Genomic DNA, 19,295 nt, shown 5'->3' on the forward strand with positions numbered 1-19,295 from the left:
TTTCAGGTTTGCCCGAGGATGAGGTCAAGAAGAAGGTCTTTCCCTTATCTTTGAGGGATAAAGCATTGACATGATATAGGCTATGTGATGATACTGGATCATGGAATTACAACCGATTGAAATTGGAATTTCATCAAAAGTTTTATCCTATGCATTTGGTACATCGTGATCGGAATTATATTTATAATTTTTGGCCTCATGACAGAGAAAGCATCGCTCAAGCTTGTGGGAGGCTTAAATCAATGTTATATTCATGCCCCAACCATGAGCTCTCGAGAGAAATTATCATTCAGAACTTCTACGATCGGCTTTCTGATGATAATCGTGCCATGCTTGACACTTCTTGTACCAGTTCTTCTATAAAGAGAGATATTGACTTCAAATGGAATTTATTGGAAAGAATTAAACGCAACTCTGAAGATTGGGAGTTTGATGAAGGTAAGGAGTCAGGTATGAATTTCATGTTTGATTGCGTTAAATCCTTTGTCGAAACAAATACTTTTTGTGAATTTAGCGCTAAATATGGACTTGACTCTGAGATAGTAGCTTCATTGTGTGAATCATTTGCTGCTCATATTGATCTCCCTAAAGAGAAGTGGTTTAAATATCATCCTCCCTTAGAAGTCAATGTAGTTAAACCCAATTTAGTTGAAGAGAAAGTCATTGCTTATAATGATCCTATTGTTCGTAGTACTTACATTGAGAAACCACCTTTCCCTGTTAGGATAAAGGATCATTCTAAAGTTTCAACTGTGATACGTAGGGGCTACATTAGAACACTTACACCCCCTGAGCAAATTATAGTTGAACCTAGCATTGCTATTATCAAAGATCTCCTGTCCGACAATGTTGATGGCCATGATATTCACTTCTGTGAAGATGTTGCTAGAATTGCTAAACCTCATGCTAGAGACAAACATAGGCATGTTGTTGGCACGCTTGTTGTTTCTGATAAGATAGGGGGTCATTGTTATCATGGTTTATGTGACATGGGTGCTAGTGTTAGTGCAATACCTCAATCTCTATATGATGAAATTAAAGATGATATTGCACCTGTCGATATGGAACCTATTGATGTCACTATTTAGCTTGCCAATAGAGATACTATCTGCCCTTTGGGAATTGTTAGGGATGTTGAAGTCTTGTGTGGTAAAACGAAGTATCCTGCTGATTTTCTCGTTCTTACTACCACACAAGATAGATTTTGTCCCATCATATTTGGCAGACCTTTTCTCAATACTGTCAATGCTCATATTGACTGTGAGAAGCAAACTGTCATTGTTGGCTTTGAAGGTGTGTCACATGAGTTCAATTTCTCCAAGTTTGGTAGACAACCTCATGAAAAAGAGTTGTCTAGTAAGGATGAAATTATTGCTCTAGCTTCTATTGTTGTGCCTCCTACCGATCCTTTAGAGCAATATTTGCTTGAGCATGAAAATGATATGCATATGGATGAAAGGAATGAGATAGATAGAGTTATATTTGAACAACATCCTATCCATAAGAATAATTTGCGTGTTGAACTGCTTGGAGATCCACCCCCACCAAAGGGTGATCCTGTGTTCGAGCTTAAACAGTTGCCTGATACTCTTAAGTATGCTTATCTTGATGAAAAAGAGATATCCTGTTATTATTAGTGCTAGCCTCTCAGAGCATGAAGAAAAGAAGTTACTAAAAACTCCGAGGAAGCACCGTGCTGCTATTGGATATACTCTTGATGATCTTAAGGGCATTAGTCCCACTCTATGCCAGCACAAAATTAAAAACGATCCTGATTCCAAACCAGTTGCCAATCATCAATGGAGATTAAATCCTAAGATGAAGGAGGTAGTAAGAAAAGAAATACTAAAGCTCCTGGAAGCAGGTATTATCTATCATGTTGCTCATAGTGATTGGGTAAGTCCGGTACATTGCGTCCCTAAGAAGGGAGGTATTACCGTTGTCCCTGATGATAAGGATGAATTGATCCCACATAGGACTATTACTGGCTATAGGATGGTGATTGATTTTAGGAAATTGAATAAAGCCACTAGGAAAGATCATTACTCTTCGCCTTTTTATCGACCAAATGCTAGAAAGACTGTCTAAACACACACACTTCTGCTTTCTAGATGGTTATTCTGGTTTCTCCCAAATACCTGTTGCACAATCTGGTCAGGAGAAAACCACTTTCACCTGCCCTTTCGGTACCTTTGCTTACAGACGTATGCCTTTTGGCCTATGCAATGCACCTGCTACCTTTCAAAGATGTATGATGGCTATATTCTCTGACTTTTCTGAAAAGATGGTTGAGGTTTTTATGGATGAATTCTCTGTTTACGGGTCTTCTTTTGATGATTGCCTCAGCAACCTTGATCGAGTTTTGCAGAGATGTAAAGATACCAATCTTGTCTTGAATTGGGAGAAGTGCCACTTTATGGTTAATGAAGGCATCGTCTTAGGACATAAAATCTCTGAAAGAGGCATTGAAGTCGATAAGGCTAAGGTTGATGCGATCGAGAAAATGCCATGCCCTACAGATATCAAAGGTATAAGAAGTTTCCTTGGTCATGCTGGTTTCTATAGAAGGTTCATTAAGGACTTTTCTAAGATTTCTAGGCCTCTTACCAATCTCTTGCAAAAGTATATTCCTTTTGTTTTTGACGATGGGTGTGAGGAAGCCTTCAAAATACTTTAAAAGGCCTTGATAACTGCGCCTATTGTTCAACCACCTGATTGGAACTTACCTTTTGAAATCATGTGTGATGCTAGTATTTATGCTGTTGGCGATGTTCTAGGACAAAGAGTTGATAAGAAGTTGAATGTTATTCACTATGCTAGTAAAACTCTAGACAGTGCCCAAAGAAACCATGCTACTACTGAAAAGGAATTTTTAGCAGTCGTGTTTGCATGTGAAAAGTTCAGATCTTACATAGTTGATTCCAAAGTCACCATTCACACTGATCATGCTACTATTAAGTATCTCATGGAAAAGAAAGATGCTAAACCTAGACTTATCAAATGGGTTCTCTTGCTACAAGAATTTGATTTGCATGTTGTCGATAGGAAGGGTGTTGAGAACCCCGTGGCAGATAACTTGTCTAGGTTGGAGAATATTCTTGATGACCCACAACCTATTGATGACAGCTTTCCTGATGAGCAACTGAATGTCATCAATGCTTCACGTAGTACACCGTGGTATGCTGATTATGCGAATTATATCGTTGCCAAATATATACCACCTAGTTTCACATACCAGCAAAAGAAGAAATTCTTCTTTGATTTGAGATTTTACTTCTGGGATGATTCTCACCTTTATAAGGAAGGAGTAGATGGTGTTATTAGACGTTGTATACCTGAGCATCAACAGGGACATATCCTATAGAAGTGTCACTCCGAGGCTTACGGAGGACACCATGCGGGAGATAGAACTGCATACAAGGTATTGCAACCAGGTTTCTATTGGCCCACTCTCTTCAAGGATGCCGGTAAGTTTGTCTTGTCTTGTGATGAATGTCAAAGAATAGGTAATATCGGTAAACGTCAGGAAATGCCTATGAATTATTCACTTATCATTGAACCATTTGTTGTTTGGGGTTTTGATTATATGAGACCTTTTCCAAAATCCAACGGGTATACTCATATCCTAGTTGTTGTTGATTACGTTACTAAGTGGGTAGAAGCTATCCCAACTAGTAGTGTTGATCACAACACTTTTATCAGGATGCTTAAAGAAGTTATTTTCCCTAGATTTGGAGTCCCTAGATATCTAATGAGTGATGGTGGTTCACATTTCATGCATGGTGCTTTCCGCAAAACGCTTGCTAAGTATGATGTCAACCATAGAATTGCATCTCCCTATCACCCTCGGTTCAGTGGTCAAGTAGAGCTAAGTAATAGAGAGATTAAACTAATTCTGCAAAAGACTGTTAATAGGTCTAGAAAGAATTGGTCTAAGAAGCTCGATGATGCACTATGGGCTTATAGAACTGCTTATAAGAATCAGCATGACGGAAGCTTCACGAGCACCAAAGGTGGGCCAGAGGGGAACCAGGGTCTGCCCAGGTGGCCTCCCTGCGCGGCCTACCCCCTAGTCGTGCCACCAGGTTGCGTGGGTGAGGAACACCTCCTCTGATGCCTTCCTTTGGCCTATATTTACCCCTCGATCGGAAACCCTTCCATCATATCCAGAATCACGAATTTCTCCATCGTTCCGCCGCCGCAGCGCTTTCGAGATCGGGAGCGTCAGAAGATCTCTTCCCGGCACCTTGTCGGAGGGAGGATTGACCTCGGGGAGCTTCTCCACCACCATGGACGCTTCTCGGACATGCCGTGAGTAGTCCTCCTTGGACCATGGGTCCATGACCAGTAGACATGTGATGTCTTCTCTCCAATATTGTGCTTCAATGATTAGCCCTTGTGATCTGCCCTACATGATCAAGGCATCTATGTAATTTTCCTGCTGTTGCTATGCTTGGTTTGCTAGGATCCGATGGATTATGAGGTTATGTTCAGATTGTGATGAGTTATATATTTGATTATCCTTTTATATTATGTTCTTGAGTAATTCATGCATGTTCTCCGTTGCTTTTTATTGCTTTGGCCGAGTAGTAGATTGTAACTCCAAGTGGGAGCGTTATGCATGATTGTGGGTTCATGCCCCGTGATGTCTAGCTTGAGTGACAGAAACATGAGACTAGGGGATGTGATGTTGCCACCAGGGAGAAAACAACGATCCTTGTGACCACGGTTGCAAGTATTGTTTACCTTACACAAAGTTCGTTAATGGGTGGGCTCCCAACTTAATACCAGCGAGATGTTCTGGGTAGATATATCAAGGTGGATGATTAGTAAGTAGATGCTGATGAATAAACGATCTACTTGTCTTGGCGTACTACCCATTACTTTTGAGCCTCTAACTTTCTGTAGCATGATTAGCACTACGGTGCGTTTATAATTCTGTCAATTGCCCGGCTGTAATTTGTTTGCCCATGCATAGTTGTTTATCGTCTTTTGGGAGAGATACATCACTAGTGAATATCATGGGACTCTGGTCCATATTACCACCATTGTTTACACCTCCACCATTTACAACTTTTATTTACTTTTCCGTTGCAATCACTATTACTATTCCCGCTTGTGTTTTGATCCTTTGGAAACTACAAGGCCGGAGAGATTGACAACCTCTCTGTACTCGTTGGGAGCAAAGTTATTTGTTGTGTGTGCAAGTCCACGTCTTCTGCTAGCGCCAGAGCAGCGGACACCTACTTGTTGATCCTCGGAGTCCTCCTGGTTCGATAAACCTTATAGTCCCCGTGTAAGGGAAATCTGCTACTGACTACATCTCCACCTTCCACTTGGGGTAACCAACGAGGGGCGGGAAGTATATCCATCATCTCGTCATCACGTGTTTGTAACAACTAAGATACGGCTCTTTCCTTATTTGGGGGCGAGGCCTCAAAATGGGAAAGAGGCACATCTAAGTGTTTCAGAAGCACGATAAACATCGCAATACATAATGGATGGAAGAGTAATAAGATTGGGCTTACACTCGCCACAAGCTAAATTACAGAGTCACACAGTCATACATTAGTCAAATGGAAAACAGGGTCCGACTACGGACAAGATAAACGACAAAAGCCAATGCTATCCCGCCTTGCCAGTCCCACAATCACGACCAAGTGCCTCTAATCCCGGGGATATGTCATGTATAGTCTGCCACTGGCCTCGTCGAACTCCCACCTTAGTTGGGTATCCTCGGGAACGTCTGCATCTGGGGTACCAATACCTATGGGTGGTTGTAGTAAACTGTGAGCCACGTGGACTTAGCAATCTCATGACCTTGGTATTGAGTCTAACTAAGTTAGTAGGTGAGGTTGGGGTAAGTGTTAGAGTTTGCAGCATCCTAAGCATATATGGTGGCTAACTTACGAAGAATAGAAAAAATAAGTTATGGTGGTCTATGTAAGACGGTCGAGATGTAAGAATGATCACTAAGTGATCCTGAACACCTACTTACGTCATTCATAACCCCACCGTGTTCTCGATCAGAGAAGGGACTCTGAAAGAAATAGTCAGGGTTACGCACACAGTTGGCAGATTTTAGTTAAGTTACTTTAAGTTGTCTAGAACCGGATGTTAACAAAATATCCATGATTGCCACATAACCGCGGGCACAACTTTCCGAAAAGATTTAACCCTATAGAGGTGCTCCAACTAGTCCATCACAAATTACCACGGGCCGCATAGTAATCCTCGACCACGAAAGTCGTGATCTCGTCGGATTCCTTAGAGGAAAACCTCAACTCTGAGAAGAACCAACGTCTCACCGGAATCCCAATGCACAAGATATATCGCTAAGGTAAGACAAGTCTGGCAAGACCACCCGACGTGTCGACGTACCCGATAAGAGCCGCGTATCTCAGTCTCAGGACACGTCGGATTAGCGAAGCGTACAGTGGCGTGATAGAAATCACCCGAGTTGCCCCGAGTTGGCCCCGGACGGTGCTCTAGTTTGGACCAACACTCATGAGGAGCACTGACCCGGGTTGTTGATTAATTCCTCGGGGTAGCTATTCCCTATGCCTTTTATTATTAAGTTGTTAACCATTTAACACCAAAGTTGGGTCTTTCCAGACAAGCCTTGACACTAAACGATTTACCAAGAGGGTCCCCATAACTACCCCGAACGTGTTAGGAGCGCTCAGTCATGGAATAAAACACCGGTAGCCTAAACTAAGGCGACAACAGCGTAACAAATCACCTGACAAAAGGCTAGGCTTTCACTTGTTTACCAAGTATATAGGTGCATTAATTAAATAGCATTTAAATAGGATGGTATCAATTGCCCATGTTATCACATGGACCAGCTTGCACTTGCAACTAGCAACGCTAATATTAATGGTTGAGCAACCCTAACATAGCCAAACAATGTTTGTTATGAGGGGAAGCGTTTGAGGTTTCATGGCAATGTTTGATGGCCAATATATCATGTGGTAAGCAGCGGAGATATAACGATGGAAATGAATCAACTAAGCATAACAAAGCTAGAAACGGTGTCAAGGTCACGATCATCTTGCCTATGATTTCTTCAGAGTGGAAATGTTCCAGATCTTCGTGCACGAACTCACGGGACTCCTCGAACTCGGTTCCGGACTGAGTAGCTACCCAAAAGAAACAATCATCCAATAAACACCATCAAGAGATTATGCAACAATGAAAATAATGCATGCATGCACAAACTCTAAATATGCAGAGAATCAATCCTACAAAGATAACCAAGTGCCACCTCATCACAAAGTGACACTTTTATAGAACTGCCCAAATCTGTAATCCAGTGCCACCATTGGATTCGTGGGGGTTTTCTACCCCAAATCTATATATCATACTGCTATATATGCATGCAGAAAAACACCACAGAACAACAGGAAAAATCTAATCAGAATCAAACTCTACTAGTGTCAAGAACAGGAACTGTTCTTGCACCTGTCAAATATGGTGTATAGATTGGCAATTCCACTTCTGGATATTCCAAAAATGGAATTAACACAACAAACAGATAATAAAAAATGAACACACTATTGAAAGGGTGTGGGGACCCCGACTAGTAAGTCGAGATCGCCGTGCCCAGTGATCCCAAGGATCAATGCTCACTGAACACAGATACTGAATAATAGAGTCTTACATCCATACATACCGTTTGATACAATAAATGACCACTTCGGTCGAGTCTTACACACATAGGGCCTTAAAGGCCAAAGCACCAAACTAGACCAATAGCGGAATTATTGGTTGAAAGCGTGAACCAATGCCATCAGCCTTAACCTACAGGCATTCTGACTGGGAAGCGTCCTAGCTCGCAAGAACATCACCGAGTTAATCTTCACCATATCCTGCTCTTTCACACCTGGTCAATGAAATAACCAGTGGCAAGCCAATGAGTACTTTGAATGTACTCGCAAACAGCCCATGAATACGAACAATGAAAGTGAAGGATAACAGTATCATGCATCTTTAGTGTAACTCATCTGGGTGGAATGATCATGAATATGCATCAAGTTAAAGAACTACTCTTGAAGAACAGGTTACAGATATCAACATATCTGCTAAGGGCTGAACCATCCGGGTTCACCCTATATGCCAAGTCATCAGACTTGTCATAACGTCAATGCTTCAGCTGAGGGCTAAACCATCCGGGTTCACCCTATATGCCAAGTCATCAGACTTGTCATAACCTCAATGTATCAGCTGAGGGTTAAACCATCCGGGTTCACCCTATATGCCAAGTCACCGAACTTGGTCATATTATCATCTTTATAACAACACCTTTTTAACACCAAACCCACACACTCACACACACTTGGTTTATGCGGAAACGCTGGACGTAGTTTAAGCAGCACCACCCAACTGTCCTTGACCGTGGACACGGCTATTCGAATAGTTTACACTCTGCAGAGGTAGTACGCTGGACCCACGAGAAACGGAATACTTCTGTGTCATCCACGACTCGCGGTATATCACATATACCCGAGGTAAGTACCCGATCATCATCTTTCCCCTGACGATACTAGACAAAGAGATCCACTCGATTGGTACCCAGCCCACATGCTGTACGTCTTACGAGCACCGACTCTGGACTGTAACAACCATGCAGGGACCAACGGTGTGCCTGGAACTCATAATAATGGCACGTCCTACCTGGCACGACCCCATCACGAGAGTGACACCAATCACTCCCGCCACTAGTAATGTGGCTCTTTGCTAGCACCGACCAGAGTAATCAACAAAGACCCATCCCATAAAGGGGTATCATGGTCGTACTGGTAAGGTTGGGACGGTCGACACATCATAAATCTAATCCATTTCCGAAACCATACTCACACCAAAATCACCGGTGCATCACTTCACCAAAAGTGATCACCAACTCATCATCACCCTCGGGCATTAGTGGCACCTGACGGGGTTTTCATAAACTCTTTATTTAACTCATCATTATGCTTGAGATAATATGCCTTAACATTACTTGTCAACATGATAATATCCTGACCCTCACGGGGTAGGATCAAGCTCAATGCAGTGATACTACTCCACTAGTCATCATGACAGTAGCATGATCCTCGTAGATGGTAGGGTCAACTCATCATGTTTGTGCTCCGAGGAGCCATGTGAATATCACTACTACCATGCAAGTGCTTTGAAGAAGCCTTCGGTACCATCACATCAATGATGAACCGGCATCGTGGTCACATGAAATGGAAAGTACTTGCTATTCTAGCATGCATCATTTTATTTACTTAAGTCATGGAAAAAGGGCTGCTTTCCTTGCTCACGTAAGTCCTCGGGGTCTTCGAGGTCTTCCGCTCCGTCCCCGAATACTCCGTCTACCGTCAACTATCGTCGGAAACAACTATAGTAAGCCACACATCAAGCAAAAATAAAAGTGTTCTAAAAAATAGAACTTATATTTTTCTTGGACCTCTCTGGTCATAAGAAAAATACCTAAAGCTTCTCACAGGAGATTTGAATCATCAAGGATTTTTGAATAGGTGAAAGGAGCAATAGGTGGCCATTGAATAAGCCAACAGAAATCATTCTGTTAAAAATGAGTGGAGGCACCCTTTTAACACAAAATGATTTTAGAAATATTTAGGAAGTGGTTTCACTGGATTTGGAGATGGTATGAATATTCTAGAGATTTTACAATGATGAATAAATAGCAATAGGAGCTATTTATTTATTGTAACAGAAGTAAGTCACACAAAAATGTTGACCAGGGTTCTAAAAATAGAGAAGGATTTTATAAGGCTCTGGGAGTTTGAATCACTCCATTTGGAGTTGATTTGAATCCTCTAGGATTTTTGCAAGATGGAGTTTTCAATGTCCAGATTGACATTTGAAAAATAATACAACAGGAAAAGTGCTTGGAAAAATGTGCAAGGCACAGATATTGATAGACCTTGATTTTTGGGACCTGCAGAAATTTGAATCAACATTTTTGGAGTTAGAATGAATTTAATATAGAATTTTGAAGTTTTCTGATAAAACAAAAAAGGAAAGAGGGCCTCCGGAGTTGGGCTGCGCACTCGGGTTGGATAGAGATGGGCCTGCCCAGTGGCTTGGTGTGGCCAGTGGACTGGCCATGCCGAAGGCGTATTCTCCCAAGTACGCTTCCCTGGCGTGGAAGCGACTTTCGGCTAGGCCGTCTCCACTTACTAGCAGACCCAGCTCGCGTGTCACCGACCCATGGGGCCCGCATACCAGGCTTGTCTTCCTCCTCCCGCTCGATGAGAGACAGAGCAGGGGAGGCAGGGCAAGCCGGCGCAAGCGCCTTCTCCTGGCAGCATCGGCCACCTTTAGTGGTGGCCTGACCACCACTGCGCTCGGGGCGACGAACCACAGGCACGCGCCCGCCCCTTTGGCCTTGGGAACACCGAGATCTAGCACGAGGTCGGCCGAGGCGACGACACTTGACGGAGGAGATGTATGGAGTCCTCTACAAGCGGAGGAGGGGAGGGATCATGGGGAATAGATGGAGTGAGGCACGGGCGCCCTGGTGGAATCCTCGGGGTAGGGAGAGGCCATAGTGGCCGAACTGGAGAGGAGCCCGACGGGGAGGTTTCGCCATGGGGGAGGAAAGGGAGGCTTGGGGAGAGAGTAGGGAGAAGGAGAGGTGCTCAGGAGGTGCCCAAGGAAGAGGGGAAGAGAGACCAGAGCCACAGGGGCTCAGGGAAGAGAGAATAAGAGGGGGGAGAGAGAGGGAAAGCTCGGGAGCTCTCTGGAGCTCTCGGTGCATGGCCGCCACGCACGCCTGAGGGGTCTTGGAGGCTAGCTGATGGCAGGGGATGGTTTGAACGGTCAAAGGGAGCCTCTGAGACACGCTGGGGCACACTGGCTCGGCTTGGTGTGGTCTGGAGGAAGGAGGCAAGACGCAGAGCGCCCATACTACAGGCCAGAGTGGTGGTCACCACGGCCACCTGTGCCTACAAGGCCCAAACGACCAGTCAATCATGTCTGGGAGGTGGGGCATGCTACCAGGAAGGTGAATGAGGAGTTTGGAGCCAAGTGAAGAAGGTTTGAATGGGGTTTGACTGTTGTGAACAATTCAGCAGGAAACTAGGGGCTGATGCAAATGGTTTTCAAGGCAGAGAGGGGACGTGAAACCATGTCCTGGAGCATCTGGTATGGAGGGACTATACGTCTGCAAAAATTCAGCTCAAGAAAGTAAGTGTAGCTAGCACTTGTTGTACAAAGCTACTTTTCAGCCAGAAATGAACTTGAGGAGGTGCTTCTCATTTTTCCTACATGAGCATGCCATCTATTGATTTGAAATGATGCATTGAGACACTAGAGAGGCTCTGGAAAGAATTGGGGGTGATAGCTTAAGCAGAAGAATGGAAAGAGAGGTAAAACAGTGCTGCCAAGGGTGAAAATGAGAGAAAGTTACAAAGGGACCTTCTCCAATAATTGACCAATGGCCATGGGAAAGTTACTGGAGGTAAAATATGACTATGTGAGGCTGTGGTAGAAAGTTGAGCTCAAGGGTAAAAGTGGAAGGGGCAAAAGAAGCCAAATTAGTGAGTGCACACAAGGTGTTTGATCTGTGGTTGGGCTACCAGATGAATTCCAATGGCTATGAAACTTAACAGGATCAAATAATAGAGGAAAATGGGCTTGCACACCAAATTTGGGATTTGCTGGATAAGTTTTCCAATGTAGACTTGAAAAACCCTAGAAAGGGGCAGAAATGGGTTTCTGCTTAGAACCCTATTCAAATGAATTCTTACAAATCCAATATATGATGTAGGGGCATTATTTCAGCATTAAGGCATGCACAAAAAGTTTGAGGATAATTGGAGAAACTTTATAATGTAAAGTTTACCAAAGTCAGAAATCAACAGAGAGGGTTTTGAGGGTTTTAGGACAAGTTCCTCTATTCTCCTTGGTATACCAGTTGGTGTGGGTGCCTCATTGGAGTACTGGAACATGTCCACCAAATTTGAGCACAATTGGAGACACTTCACAATGTAGAGTTGCTCAAATTTGATTCTGGACAGATAGGGTTTTAGAGTGATTAGGGGAGTCAAATCAACTTGGATTGAAATGAAACTTGGCAAGATCATCAATAATATCATATATGACATGCTAGAATTTTACTGAAATTTATTGAGAATATTTCTTATAGAAATATTCCAAAAGCTTGAAATATGCAGGAATGGTTTTGAAGGGGTTTGCCCAATATTTTGAACATGACCATGTGTTGAAACTCATAAATATGGAATAAATATATCCACTGAGTATCCCTAAATTTTCTTAAATATTTTGAAGGCAATAAAAATAACTTTCCTTCATAGGAGACCATTTCTGGCCTCACAGAAGGGCTTTTGAATAAAATAATAAAATAACTTTTAAAATAATAATATGGTGGTTTTTGAAAGTCATTTTGATAATGGTTTTAAATAAAACAATTGGTGCAAAATAAACTCCCTAATTTGAGGACTTGTAGTACAAACCTCATCTCAGGGGTTTGAGAGTTTAATTCAAAGAAAAGCTTTTTGGTGAAAATAATATTTGGTAAAAATGGATATTTGTCCTAAACACATGGTATGATCATTAGGCAGGAGATCATGGAGTGAGGAGGTGATTAGGAGAGTGACAGGATCTATTAAGTATCAAACACAATCATGCAGACAAACAAGGCAAACAATAGTCACTCCAACCATCACAAGCATTCACAAAATTTTTAATTGGTCCTAAATTTTGAAATAAGTTACTTAATCAGGAAGGCCAAAAACTGGGGTGTGACAAAGGGGGCCGACTGGTCATATGCACCAGGCCCCCTAGGGTATGGCATGTGGGCCCTACACCCTACAACACAAAATTGTAAGCAGGAAAAATAAAAGGGCCAGGTGGGGGATCGAACCCACCACCTCAGCCAAACACACAACACACTCCACCACTCAGCTACTGCAGGATAGCTACACAATAGAGGGGGTTAAATTCATATAAGCAGGCTCTGCATGCATAACTCCAGGTAAAATCTAAGAAGAAAAAGGGGCGCCATGAGGGGGATCGAACCCACGACCTGCGAGCACATGCACAGTTCTGTTACCACTATGTTGTTACGGTTTGTATGTTCTACCAGAGAGAACAAACCAAAATAAACAATCCACATAACGAGCAATACAGAAGAAAGAAAAGTATGCATAATTAAAAGTGGCGCTTGGGGGGATCGAACCCAAGAGGTCTTTGCGCGAACATCGAACCAGTCGGCTATAGAGGGGGGATCCGCTCAAGAGGGGGGGGGTCCACCCTAGCTGATTACACATAGGCATCTCCCTGCTGGAGCAGTGGGACGCAGGCGAGGACCTCGTCAGTGCACTCGCACCACATACACGTGCACAGGCACACCACAAGGAAATGCAGCACGGAGGAGGCTGCTGCTGCGTTCTGCTGTGTTGCTGCTACTCAAGCTGCTGCTACTACCTCCCTATGAATGCGGCTGCTGCTGCTTCGCACTACACTCTGTCGCTGCTGCTCTATAGACTAAAACGTTGTTGTTGCCGCTTCATGTTAGCTCTAACAGCTGCTGGAGAAGACGAAGTTCAGACTCGTAGGAAGAAGTTCAGTGTCGCCTGTTTCTACAGTTAGTTTGTTTTCAGTTTCGTCAGTAGGACGACGATTTCCTTCGTCAGGTAGAATAAGCCGAGCTGCGTCTCGGTCGTAGTTTGTTAGCTCTTCACGCGGCCTTGACTTGATCGTCGGATGGCACGAAGTAGATAGTCGAGGCCGTTAGACGTGCGACGCGCGGGGATCGCTGGGATGGCAACGCTCATGACCCGGGCATCGCCTGTTTTTCCTCTTTTTCGGTTAGGTCGTTGTAAGCCTGAATAAAAGGAACTAAGCAGAAAAGCTGCAACAGTTGTAGCAGCGCAAAAGACTCTCTCTCTCTCGCGCGCGATCGCATCTCTCCACTCTTTGTTCGATCCTCGCTTCCAACAAGTGGCATCAGAGCTAGGGTTTTAGGTCCCTATGATGGCTGGTGATGGAGGCAAGAAGAAGGTGGGGGACACCAACGATGATGGTAGCAAGAGCTCGCCGAGGTACGCAGCCGGCCAAGGGCGCCAACGTGCCACCATTGACCCGCACGAACTACGCCGAGTGGAGTCTCCTCATGGAGATCAGCATGCAGGCGAGGGGGATGTGGCGCGCGATCGAGGGCGCGGAGGACCTCGACGAGGAGTTCGGCTACCGCAACAACAAGGGCGCGATGGAGTTCATCCTCCGATCCGTGCCGCCTAAGATGCTGCCCATGCTGCGCAAGCACAAGACCTCCCAGGAGCTTTGGGAGGCGATCCGGGCCATGCGTGCAGGTTCCGCGCGGGTCCGGGAGGCCAAAGCCCAAACCATGCAGGGGGAATTCGACCAGCTGCGGCACAAGCCTGGTGAGTCCATTGACAATCTGGCGATGCGCCTCACAGGGTTGTGCGCATGGCTCGGCGAGCTTGGAGATGAGACTAGCGACAAACGTGTGATCCAGAAGTGGCTGCGGATCGTCCCCAAACGATACTCGCAGCTCGCGGTCTCCATCGACAACCTGGTCGATCTGGACACGACGACAATCGAAGAAATCATTGGCCGGTTCAAGGCGGCCGAGGAGCGCTACGAGCTGGACGCTGAAGAAGAGGGCGGCATCAAGTTCCTGCTCACTCTGGACGAGTGGAATGCACGGCAAGGGCGCGGTGATCAAGGACGGTCCTCCAACGAGGGGGCCAACGGCGGGAAGAAGGCACGCGGAAAGGCTCCCGGCGACCGCGGCAAACCTGCTGCCCGCCCTGGCGGCGACAAGCCTGCTCCCAAACGCCAGGGCAACTGCCGATACTGCGGTATTAGCGGACACTGGGTTCGTGAGTGCCGTAAGAAACTGAAGGAGGAGGGCGGCGGCGGCGAGGCGCACCTTGTGGCTGCAGAAGATGAAGACCCAGCGCTCCTCATGGCGCAGCTGATTCCACTCCCTGACGAGCTCATGCAGAAGGCACCGGGCGTCGAGGTAGTGCACCTGGACGAGGAGCGCGCTGATGTGTGCCTTTGGGTCGACGGGGAAGTCAAGGAACCCCGTTGGCACCTTGACACTGGCGCATCCAACCACATGACCGGGAATCCCACTGTTTTCTCCGAGCTGGACCGGCACGTCGGCGACACTGTCCGTTTCGGCGATGGGTCGGTGGTGGAGATCGAAGGACGAGGAACGGTGGTCTTCGTTTCACACGGAGGGCGCCACCGGGTGCTCTCGAGGGTATACTACATACCGCGCCTCCGGACGTCGATCATCTCCATAGGACAGCTCGACGAGACACGGTGCACCGCCCTGATCAAGAGCGGCACGATGGTGCTGCACGATCGACAGCAGATCATCATCGCCAAGGCGGCAAGGAGTAGAAACCGCCTCTACACCGTCGAGCTGGAGATCACAAGGCCAGTATGCTTGGCGGCTACTGTTTGGGAGGATGCGTGGCGTTGGCATGAGCGCTACGGGCATCTCAACTTCGAATCCCTCCGCAAGCTGGCCCAGGGCAACATGGTGAGCGGGCTGCCGGCGGTCGAACACGTCGATCAGATCTGCGATGGGTGCCTCGTCGGCAAGCAGAGGCGAGCCCCCTTTCCTGCCGAGGCCAGTTATCGAGCCCGTGATCGCCTCGACTTGGTTCATGGAGATCTTTGCGGCTCTATCACTCCACCAACGCATGGCGGGAAGAGGTACTTCCTGTTACTGGTCGATGACAAATCTCGTTTTATGTGGGTTGTTTTGCTGAGTAGCAAAGATGAAGCCCCGTCGGCGATCAAACGCTGGCAAGCTGGAGTCGAGGTTGAGACCTCCATCAAGCTCCGTGTGTTGCGGACCGGCAAGGGTGGCGAGTTCACCTCGACAGAGTTTGGGGAATATTGCGCTGATCGTGGGATACGTCGGCATCTCACCGCTCCGTACTGACCACAGCAGAACGGGGTGGTGGAGTGGCAGAACCAGTCCGTCGTGGGCACGACGAGGTGCCTTCTGAAGTCAAAGGGGGTGCCAAATGAATTTTTGGGGGAGGCGGTGGTCACCGCCGTCCACCTACTGAACTGCGTGCCAACGAAAGCTGTGCGGGGTATGACCCCGTACGAGGCGTGGCATGGGGAGAAGCCAGCGATGGGATACTTCCGCACGTTCGGATGCATCGCCTACACCAAGATAACCCGGCCAGAGGCGAAGGAACTCGATGATCGCAGTCTGCGGACTGTCTTCATCGGCTACGAGCACGGGCAGTCCAAGGTGTGGCATGTCTATGATCCCGTGGGCAAGCGGGTTCACGTAACTCGTGACGCCATCTTCGATGAGATGGCAAACTGGGACTGGGAGGCTCCGGTACAGGCCGATGGCTCCTTCGCCATCGACTTCACCCCGAGTGTGGCCCTGCCACAGGTTGGGGATCCGGCTACGCCATCACCCACGACTGCAGCACGCCCGTCAACTCCGGTGCCCATACACACCCCTGCGCGATGCGATGAAGAAGGAGACGAAGCCAGGAGGCAGTACGCCTCTCCTCCTCCAGGAGCTACACCTAACGCGGAGTTGGGTGGCGATGAAGCGCCACGCTGTTACCGCATGCTCGATGCTGTTCTCCAGGAGGCGGAACCAAGCGCAGTGGATGCGGCCACGCTGCTCCTGGTGGCCGGCGAAGAACCGAACACGTTCGAGGAGGTGGAGCCGCACACAGCGTGGCGGGCGAGCATGCTTGATGAGATGCAGTCCATCGACGACAATCAAACCTGGACACTCACCACTCTCCCCCGGGCAAGAAGGCGATCGGGGTGAAGTGGGTCTACAAGCTCAAGTAAAACTCTGATGGGGAGATTATCAAGTACAAGGCGAGGCTTGTTGCGAAGGGCTACGTGCAGCCACCAGGGGTAGACTACGACGAAGTTTTTGCCCTGGTGGCACGGCTGGAGTCCGTGCGGTTGCTTCTCGCGATCGCTGCACAAGCGGGCTAGGAAGTTCATCATCTCGACGTCAAGTCAGCTTTCTTGAATGGAGACCTGCAGGAGGAGGTTTATGTGGTGCAACCACCTGGTTTCGAGCACGCTGGTGAAGAAGAGAAGGTCCTCCGCCTTTCCAAGGCTATGTACGGCCTTTGCCAAGCACCGCGCGCCTGGAATATCAAGTTGGACGAGACGCTGGTGTCATTCGGGTTCCAGCGAAGCCCGTCCGAGCACTCCGTCTACATGCGGCGCAACGGCGACGAGCGACTGCTGGTGGGCGTCTACGTCGATGAGATCATTATCAGTGGGTCAAGCAAGGAGGACATCCACTGGTTCAAGCAACAGATGCAGTCCACCTTCTCCATGAGTGACCTCGGGTTGCTAAGCTGCTACCTTGGCATTGAGGTGCACCAAGGAGACGATGCCATCACTCTCAAACAAGCAAGCTATGCGGCAAAGATCGTGGATAAAGGGGGGCTGACGGGTGCCATCCCATGCATGTTCCGATGGAGCCACGGCTGAAGCTGAGCAAGGAGAGTGCAAATCCGCCGGTAGAGAAGAAACTCTATCGCAACATTGTTGGGAGTCTTCGCTACTTGGTGCACACAAGGCGTGACATAGCCTTCGAAGTTGGCTACATCAGCAGGTTCATGGAGGCTCCCACGACAGAGCACTGGGCGGCTGTCAAGCACCTGCTAAGGTATGTGTCCGGAACGTTGAACTATGGATGCATATACAAGAAAGGAAGTGTGGAGCCATAGCTGGTAGGCTACAGCGATGCATATTTCTCCAGAGATATTGATGACAGGAAGAGCACATCAGGCACAGTGTTCGTCTTCGGGGGGAGCGCGATCAGTTGGCAATCTCAGAAACAGAAAGTGGTCGCCCTCTCCTCGTGTGAAGCCGAATACATGGCAGCAACCACAGCTGCGTGCACTGGTGTCTGGCTCTGGCAGATGCTTGGTGATCTTCTGGGGGAACCTCGAAGGAAGACCACGCTGCTTATTGATAATAAGTTTGCGATTCAACTTTGCAAGAACCATGTCTTTCACGACAGAACCAAGCACATTGAGACTCGGTTTCATTTCATTAGCGAGTGTGTGTAGGACGGAAGGGTTGCCGTCGACTACGTCCACACCGGCGAGCAGCTAGCTGATATTCTCACAAAGGCACTGCCTTGAGAGAAGTTCCACGAGCTACGGGAGAAGTTGGGCATGGTAAACATCAGCAACTGATTAGTGTTGGTGAACGTCACATGGGAAACAAAAAATTTCCTACGCGCACGAAGACCTATCATGGTGATGTCCATCTACGAGAGGGGATGAGTGATCTACGTACCCTTGTAGACCGTACAGCAGAAGCGTTAGTGAACGCGGTTGATGTAGTGGAACGTCCTCACGTCCCTCGATCCGCCCCGCGAACAATCCCGCGATCAGTTCCACGATCTAGTACCGAACGGACGACACCTCCGCGTTCAGCACACGTACAGCTCGATGATGATCTTGGCCTTCTTGATCCAGCAAGAGAGACGGAGAGTTAGAAGAGTTCTCCGGCAGCGTGACGGCGCTCCGGAGGTTGGTGATGATCTCGTCTCAGCAGGGCTCCGCCCGAGCTCCGCAGAAACGCGATCTAGAGGAAAAACCGTGGAGGTATGTGGTCGGGCTGCCGTGGAAAAGTCGTCTCACATCAGCCCTAAAACCTCCGTATATACAGGTGGGAGAGGGGGGCCTTTCCTTGGGGCTCAAGGAGCCCCAAGGGGGTCGGCCGAGCCAAGGGGGGAAGGTCTCCCCCCCAAACCGAGTTGGACTTGGTTTGGTGGGTGGGAGTCCTTCCTTCCCTTCCCACCTCCTCCTTTTTTTTCTTTCTCTTTGATTTTTCTTCCAATGCGCATAGGGCCCTTTTGGGCTGTCCCACCAGCCCACTAAGGGCTGGTGCGCCACCCTCAAGACCTATGGGCTTCCCCGGGGTGGGTTGCCCCCCCGGTGAACTCCCGGAACCCATTCGTCATTCCCGGTACATTCCCGGTAACTCCGAAAACCTTCCGGTAATCAAATGAGGTCATCCTATTTATCAATCTTCGTTTCCGGACCATTCCGGAAACCCTCGTGACGTCCGTGATCTCATCCTGGACTCCGAACAACATTCGGTAACCAACCATATAACTCAAATACGCATAAAACAACGTCGAACCTTAAGTGTGCAGACCCCGCGGGTTCGAGAACTATGTAGACATGACCCGAGAGACTCCTCGGTCAATATCCAATAGCGGGACCTGGATGCCCATATTGGATCCTACATATTCT

This window comes from Hordeum vulgare, chromosome 7H (assembly GCF_904849725.1).
Source record: "Hordeum vulgare subsp. vulgare chromosome 7H, MorexV3_pseudomolecules_assembly, whole genome shotgun sequence".
NCBI classification, from domain to species: Eukaryota; Viridiplantae; Streptophyta; class Magnoliopsida; order Poales; family Poaceae; genus Hordeum; species Hordeum vulgare.